Source organism: Lepus europaeus, chromosome 1 (genome assembly GCF_033115175.1).
Source record: "Lepus europaeus isolate LE1 chromosome 1, mLepTim1.pri, whole genome shotgun sequence".
Lineage (NCBI taxonomy): Eukaryota > Metazoa > Chordata > Mammalia > Lagomorpha > Leporidae > Lepus > Lepus europaeus.
In genome coordinates this window covers 3,404,454-3,413,099 of record NC_084827.1, presented here as the reverse complement: position 1 = coordinate 3,413,099, position 8,646 = coordinate 3,404,454, and the positions used below count along the sequence as shown (strand labels likewise).

General features: G+C 48.0%; 1 long non-coding RNA gene across 1 annotated transcript in view; it reads left to right on the top strand.

Moving 5' to 3' along the window:
- Window positions 1–9: 9 nt before the first annotated feature.
- Window positions 10–8,646, top strand: part of LOC133757517 (uncharacterized) — a 33,307-nt gene continuing 24,670 nt past the window's right edge. Inside the window, exons 1-2 of the long non-coding RNA XR_009865686.1 lie at window positions 10–106; window positions 3,375–3,627. This is a non-coding gene — a long non-coding RNA (uncharacterized LOC133757517). The remainder of the gene's footprint in view (window positions 107–3,374; window positions 3,628–8,646) is intronic.

Here is an 8,646-nt window from a genome sequence, read left to right as displayed (position 1 = left end):
CCGCGGAAATGGTGCCGGCCACAACCGCTGGAAACACGTTTCCTTAGCTCGGGCGTTCCGGGCCCTTCTCTGCGCACGGAGGGGGCTGCGTCCACGCCGCCCGGTGGTGAGTTCGGCCGACTTCGGGTTTTAAATGAAACTGTGTGATAGCGCTCCCAGCACAACGCCAGGAGGCGGCGCAGCCCCGCCCCGGCTTCCTAATGCCGCCGGAAAGGGAAGTTGAGCCAGGGCCGACTCAGCAGCTGGAGAACCGGCGGTCTAGGTAACACGTGATGTTTTAAGGCGCAGAGGCCGTGAGGACCGAAATCCTACAGTTCTAGTCCTGGGCCCCGTTACCGAAATCCTACAGTTCTAGTCCTGAGCCCCATTACCGTAATCCTACAGTTCTAGTCACGGGCCCCATTACCGTAATCCTACAGTTCTAGTCTGTGGGCCCCATTACTGAAATCCTACAGTTCTAGTCTGTGGGCCCCATTACTGAAATCCTACAGTTCTAGTCTGTGGACCCCATTACCGAAATCCTACAGTTCTGGTCACGGGCCCCATTACCGTAATCCTACAGTTCTAGTCGTGGGCCCCATTACCGTAATCCTACAGTTCTAGTCGTGGGCCCCATTACCGAAATCCTACAGTTCTAGTCGTGGGCCCCATTACCGAAATCCTACAGTTCTAGTCCTGGGCCCCATTACCGAAATCCTACAGTTCTGGTCCTGGGCCCCATTACCGAAATCCTACAGTTCTAGTCGTGGGCCCCATTACCGTAATCCTACAGTTCTAGTCTGTGGCCCCCATTACCGAAATCCTACAGTTCTAGTCGTGGGCCCCATTACCGTAATCCTACAGTTCTAGTCTGTGGCCCCCATTACCGAAATCCTACAGTTCTAGTCGTGGGCCCCATTACCGTAATCCTACAGTTCTAGTCCTGAGCCCCATTACCGTAATCCTACAGTTCTAGTACTGAGCCCCATTACCGTAATCCTACAGTTCTAGTCCTGAGCCCCATTACCGTAATCCTACAGTTCTAGTCACGGGCCCCATTACCGTAATCCTACAGTTCTAGTCCTGAGCCCCATTACCGTAATCCTACAGTTCTAGTCACGGGCCCCATTACCGAAATCCTACAGTTCTAGTCACAGGCCCCATTACCGTAATCCTACAGTTCTATTCATAGGCCCCATTACCGAAATCCTACAGTTCTAGTCCTGGGCCCCATTACCGAAATCCTATAGTTCTAGTCTGTGGGCCCCATTACCGAAATCCTACAGTTCTATTCATAGGCCCCATTACCGAAATCCTACAGTTCTAGTCGTGGGCCCCATTACCGTAATCCTACAGTTCTAGTCCTGGGCCCCATTACCGAAATCCTACAGTTCTGGTCCTGGGCCCCATTACCGAAATCCTACAGTTCTAGTCGTGGGCCCCATTACCGTAATCCTACAGTTCTAGTCTGTGGCCCCCATTACCAAAATCCTACAGTTCTAGTCGTGGGCCCCATTACCAAAATCCTACAGTTCTAGTCTGTGGGCCCCATTACCGAAATCCTACAGTTCTGGTCCTGGGCCCCATTACCGAAATCCTACAGTTCTGGTCCTGGGCCCCATTACCGAAATCCTACAGTTCTGTTCCTGGGCCCCATTACCGAAATCCTACAGTTCTAGTCCTGGGCCCCATTACCGTAATCCTACAGTTCTAGTATATGAGCCCCATTACCGAAATCCTACAGTTCTAGTCTGTGGGCCCCGTTACCGTAATCCTACAGTTCTAGTCATGGGCCCCATTACCGTAATCCTACAGTTCTAGTCTGTGGGCCCTGTTACCGTAATCCTACAGTTCTAGTCTGTGGGCCCCGTTACCGTAATCCTACAGTTCTAGTCATGGGCCCCATTACCGTAATCCTACAGTTCTAGTCTGTGGGCCCTGTTACCGAAATCCTACAGTTTTAGTCTGTGGGCCCCATTACCGAAATCCTACAGTTCTAGTCTGTGGGCCCCATTACCGTAATCCTACAGTTCTAGTCTGTGGGCCCCGTTACCGAAATCCTACAGTTCTAGTCTGTGGGCCCCGTTACCGAAATCCTACAGTTCTAGTCTGTGGGCCCCATTACCGAAATCCTACAGTTCTAGTCACAGGCCCCATTACCGTAATCCTACAGTTCTAGTCGTGGGCCCCATTACCGAAATCCTACAGTTCTAGTCATGGGCCCCATTACCGAAATCCTACAGTTCTAGTCATGGGCCCCGTTACTGAAATCCTACAGTTCTAGTCGTGGGCCCCATTACCGTAATCCTACAGTTCTAGTCCTGGGCCCCATTACCGTAATCCTACAGTTCTAGTCTGTGGGCCCCGTTACCAAAATCCTACAGTTCTAGTCCTGGGCCCCATTACCGAAATCCTACAGTTCTAGTCGTGGGCCCCATTACCGAAATCCTACAGTTCTAGTCGTGGGCCCCATTACCGTAATCCTACAGTTCTAGTCATGGGCCCCATTACCGTAATCCTACAGTTCTAGTCCTGGGCCCCATTACCGTAATCCTACAGTTCTAGTCCTGGGCCCCATTACCGAAATCCTACAGTTCTGGTCCTGGGCCCCATTACCGAAATCCTACAGTTCTAGTCGTGGGCCCCATTACCGAAATCCTACAGTTCTAGTCCTGGGCCCCATTGCCGAAATCCTACAGTTCTAGTCACGGGCCCCATTACCGAAATCCTACAGTTCTAGTCTGTGGACCCCATTACCGAAATCCTACAGTTCTAGTCTGTGGGCCCCATTACCGTAATCCTACAGTTCTAGTCGTGGGCCCCATTACCGAAATCCTACAGTTCTGGTCCTGGGCCCCATTACCGAAATCCTACAGTTCTAGTCGTGGGCCCCATTACCGAAATCCTACAGTTCTAGTCGTGGGCCCCATTACCGAAATCCTACAGTTCTAGTCACGGGCCCCATTACCGTAATCCTACAGTTCTAGTCTATGAGCCCCATTACCGAAATCCTACAGTTCTAATCTGTGGGCCCCGTTACCGAAATCCTACAGTTCTAGTCATGGGCCCCGTTACCGAAATCCTACAGTTCTAGTCGTGGGCCCCGTTACCGTAATCCTACAGCTCTAGTCTGTGGGCCCCGTTACCGAAATCCTACAGTTCTAGTCCGTGGGCCCCGTTACCGAAATCCTACAGTTCTAGTCACGGGCCCCATTACCGTAATCCTACAGTTCTAGTCTGTGGGTCCCATTACCGAAATCCTACAGTTCTATCATGGGCCCCATTGTTGCCGTGTCTGACTTCACAAGCAACAATCAAGTAACTTTAATTAACTTCAGTTTGGTGATCCTAGTGGTATTTTGCTCATTGTGGTTTTTTTGTAACATTGTGTTCAGATCTCATCCGTGTGGATGGCCGGGCTTCTTGGTGGCCGTTCAGTCTTGCCTCATTCGTGCCGGCGTTTGCTGGTGGGAGCCCTGCGGATTGCATAGCCCAGGCCAGCCAGGGAGGCTGGAAGGGCCTCGTCTGCCCCAGCTCGGCCCTGGCCTTGTCCACTGTGCGGTGGGAACAGCCCAGATCCCTTACGGATCACCTCCTCCACCCACACCCTCCGTCATCTTCCTTAAGGAAGGAATCTCAGCTCTGCAGGTGAGATCCAGCTGCCCCTCAGCGCTCCTGGGGGTCTGGCTCCTAATGGCTGTGTTTCTGGGTGCTGGTCTGGCCTTCCTGCTGCCTTAAGTGTTGGGATCTGAGACCGTGTTCCCCTGCCTACAGCCTTTCCCAGGTACACCTGCTCCCACACCCCTCTGCCGTCACTGCCCTCCAGGGCTGCCACTTGCCTGGACAAGTTAAATGAAAAACTGAATTTACCTTTTCCTCCAAAGTCAGTTTTCCCCTTCTTAGCTTCTTGTGTTAATGGTGTCGAACTTTCAAATCATCTATTGATCTTCTCCCTGGTCACCCACATTCACTCACTGGTATCTAATCACCTGGCCCTGAAAACTTTTATGCCACTACTATCTCCCTCTTTCTGTTTGCAAACCTGGGGTGAGGAATGCAGAAAAGGTTGTTTAAAAAATGAAAAAAAAAGCATAATGAAAATTGAAAATACACAACCTTGGGCAAACTGTTATAACTTTATCTTAGTGGAGTCTAGGCTAACTTGAACTCTTAGGAATTACCAATACACATTCTCCTTAGACTGTTTGATGGAGAAATTGACATATGCTGCTACTTCAATTTTTTTTTTCTTCTTTGACAAAGAAAGGCATGTTAAAATGTACAAAATTTTAGAGCTACATAATGTCTTGAGGAGCTGAGTTAAATTATTTTCTTTTATGACCAGATAGATCCCTCTTCCAATGCCACAAGTGTCCTCCTCAACACTTTCAGCATTCTCTACTCAAATTGCCTTTGTTTTCTGTTCTCCCCTTTCATGTTTTTTTTTTTTGTACTATCTACCTTTATAACTTAAATGATCATGATGGTACTTCATTACTCCCATTGATTATGAGCTAGTAGAGTACAGGCAACTTGTCAATATCTGCTTTAAAACAAGGTCAGGCCCTAGAAGGGCCCAGGTTATAGGCAGCCACACAGGAATAGTAAGAAAATTAGGAATACTGAAGGATACTCAAATAGACCCAAAATTAGAAAGTCAAAAATCAAAAACAAGGACCTGGAAATGTCTCCAATGTTATTTCTGCATTAGAGATACCTCTACAAGAATCTACAGTTTGCATTTTGATGAGGAAGCCCAGAAATCTTTCTGTAGTATGTGTGTGCGCACACACATAATTTAACATAACCATACATTTCTCTAGTTTATCCATAGACCCAGAGAGGTCCTTCCAACTAAGTGGTGACAAGTAGCATAGTGGCTTCAGTCAGCTTTTATCTGTGGCAGTGTTGGACTCACTTAGGGCTGTAACCATTTGCACAGAAGACTGTTAAGAAGTGTGTATCATACATTCCCAGACCCACAAAGTTCCCTTAGCCCTGCCTATATTTTCCCCTGTATTAAACTGTTTCAGCTATAGATACCCAGTGGTAGAGGCTAGGAGCCACAACCCTTTATCTTAAGTGGAAAGTTTGACAGTTTTGTTGCTCTCAAAAGCATTTTTGAAGAATGTAATTGAGTTTTAACTTTGTTTTTAAGTCTTTCCTTTTTAAATTTTTGTTTGAAAGGCAATGAGTAGAGAGAGCTCCTATCCACTACCTATTGGTTCACTCTAAATGCCCACAACGGCCTCTGGCTGGGGCTGAATCCAGGAGCTGGGAATGAAATTCTTTTTTTTTTTTTTTTTTTTAATTTTTGACAGGCAGAGTGGACAGTGAGAGAGAGAGAGAGACAGAGAGAAAGGTCTTCCTTTGCCGTTGGTTCACCCTCTAATGGCCGCCGCGGTAGCGCGCTGCAGCCGGCGCACCGCGCTGTTCCGATGGCAGGAGCCAGGTGCTTATCCTGGTCTCCCATGGGGTGCAGAGCCCAAACACTTGGGCCATCCTCCACTGCACTCCCTGGCCACAGCAGAGAGCTGGCCTGGAAGAGGGGCAACCGGGACAGGATCGGTGCCCCGACCGGGACTAGAACCCGGTGTGCTGGCGCCGCAAGGCGGAGGATTAGCCTGTTGAGCCACGGTGCCGGCCGGGAATGAAATTCAAGACTGTAACTAACACAGGTGGCAGGAACTCCATTACCTGAGCTATCACCACTGCTTCCCAGCCTGCTTATCAGGAAGCTAGAATCCGGAGCAGGAGCTGAGTATTCAACTCAGGCACTCTGACGCAGGACACAGGCATCTTCATTGTGAGGCTAAAAGCCCCCCCTCAATCAGTTTTCTGAAACCTCCTAAGTGTTGGAAAATTACAACGCTTATTACCTTATTATGTAACTGACTAATAGCATACATTTTAAAGTGGTTCAAAAGCAGTTATACTTCATAGTTTTTATGCCTTTCAAAAAAAATCAACCTGACATTAATTCAAGATTGAAATAGTACTAAGAAATAAAAGACTTAATTAGTTTAGACTGAAAGGTTGACATCTTTCTACAGCTTTAGCTAGATGACCTCTATAATTGGTACCTGTTAGACCTTGGACCAGTGGAACGCAATGGTATTTGTCTCAAGGTTATCTGTTGTTACCTTAGAGTCAGTGTCAGGCATTGTGTTTAGGATACATCAATATAAAATACTTTATAAGATATTTAAATTTAACTTTAATGTTGCCAGCCCAATAATGTTAGTGAAATAATATAATTCATTCCTAAGTTCTAGCATGATCTCTGCAACAACAGAACCTACTGAGGTCAGGAGAATGTCCGACTGAAGTGGAAAGGTGGGATCCCAAGCCCAGTGAAGACCCAGTCCCTCTAACACTCGATGAAAACTCTGCAGCTCCAGAGCCAATATACAGACTATATTGGTGGCTCTCTGCTAGTGTGGAACCCGGCAGAGAAAAAAATTTGGCAGCAGGTCCATTCACCAGATTGAGGAACATAGTGGAGATGGGGTCATAGACCTTCATAGTGGTCGTGGTCAGTGCCTGAGAAGACAAGGACAGCTAAGGAGTTCTGGCCTGTATGATGTGAGCAATAATGTGCACTCTTTTCTGACAGGCAGAGTGGACAGTGAGAGACAGAGAAAGGGCTTCCTTCTGTTGTTCACCCCCCAAAATGGCCGCTGTGGCCGGCACCCTGCGCTGATCCGAAGCCAGGAGCCAGGTGCTTCTCCTGGTCTCCAATGCGGGTGCAGGGCCCAAGCACTTGGGCCATCCTCCACTGCACTCCCGGGCCAGAGCGGAGAGCTGGACTACAAGAGGGGCAACCGGGACAGAATCCAGCGCCCCAATCAGGACTAGAACCCGGTGTGCCGGCACCGCAGGCAGAGGATTAGCCTGTTGAGCTATGGCAGCACCGGTGGTGCCGGCCAATAATGTACATTTTCCAGCTTAGACTTCGTGGTTGACCTTTCACTATACTGTAGAAGAAATGGCCTGGGTATGTGAGCTAGGAAGGTGGTAAGAGCTAAAAGGGTGTGAGAGAGAAGGATACTCCAGCACCACTAATTCACTCTCCAATGCTCACAACAGCCAGGGCTGGAGCTGAGAGTGCAATTCAGATCACCCACGTGGGTGGCAGGAACCCAATTTCTTGAGCCATCATCACTACTTTTGCAGGGTCTGCACTGGCAGGAAACTGGAGGCAGGAGCTAGAGCTCATTGTCAAACCTAGACGCTCCAGTATGGGCCATGGGCATCTAACACTAAACGCTCGCTCCAAACTAAACTCATTTTAAAACTCGAATGACATCTAGTAAATAGAAATAGCAGTAAATAAGAATGGGCTGTGGAACCACATTACACTTAGTTGCATGGAAAAAATTGCTGCTCTGACAATATTGATATGAAGGCTCATTCAGTTTTTTGAAACCATTTTTAAAAATGAAGGGAAGAGAAATAAGGTAGCAGAAAAGCTCTTAATCATTAATAGATTACCTCAGTTAAGATGGCACAGCAGTAATGGGGTACCCAGATCCCGTGTTGCTATACCTGCGTTTGAGTCCTGGCTGTACTCCAAGTCCAGCTTCCTGACGGTGTGCAACCTTGGAAGGCTTCAGGTAGTGGCTTAAGTGGTTGGGTCCCTGCCACACACTAGAAGACCTGGATTGAGGGGCCGGCGCTGTGGCGCAGTGGGTTAATCCTATGCCTGCAGTGCCAGCATCCCATATGGGCGCTGGTTCTGGTCTCAGCTGCTCCTCTTCCAATCTGGCTCTCTGCTGTGGCCCGGGGAGGGCAGTGGAAGATGGCCTGAGTCCTTGGGCCCCTGTACCCGTGTGGGAGGCTGGGAGGAAGTTCCTGGCTCCTGGCTTTGAATCGGCACAGCTCCGGCTGTTGTGGCCACTTGGGGAGTAAACCAGTGGATGGAAGACCTTTCTCTGTCTCCCTCACTGTAACTCTACCTCTCAAATAAATAATATCTTAAAAAAAAAAAAAGATCTGGATTGAGTTCCCGTCTCCTGGTGTCAGCCCAATCCCAGTTGTGGCAAGCATTTGAGGAATACAATAGCAGATGAGACCTCACACCCCTCCCCGTCCCTTTTCAAAAAATAAAATTTAAAAGATGACACAAAGAGGAATTATCAAATACTTTTATGACCAACATTTTTTATAGCAAAGCCTGACCACCAGTTGCTTTGGCGCCCATGAAGCTAGCATTGCTGCCAAGACATGTTACTGCTGACCTACTTGATTCTCATACTAATTCACTCCTAGAACATTTTTCAATATAAACTTTCAGTCTTGTTATATATTACCAAGAAAAGTCTTTTACCCATATTCCGCTTTGAACAAGATAAAAACCTTTATTTACAAGTACCCTATTTCTTTAAAAACAGAAAATAATCTGAATAAAATGATAAAATCACAGGGGAAAAAAATTCAAATTCTGATAAAACCAGGAGGAATTGGTCACACCTAGAAAATCAGAGCCACTAAGAACATCCAGGGAAGGGCAAGGGCAGACAGAGAGGGGTAACAGCCACGGCAAACCATGGAAGCTCCTGCCTGCAGTGCCGTTGTCCACAGCCACCAGCTCACGAGGAGTTTGACTTCTACACCTCACATAACGGTGAGGCCATTCGTTTAGTAAATACAGTATCAGAGAGAGGG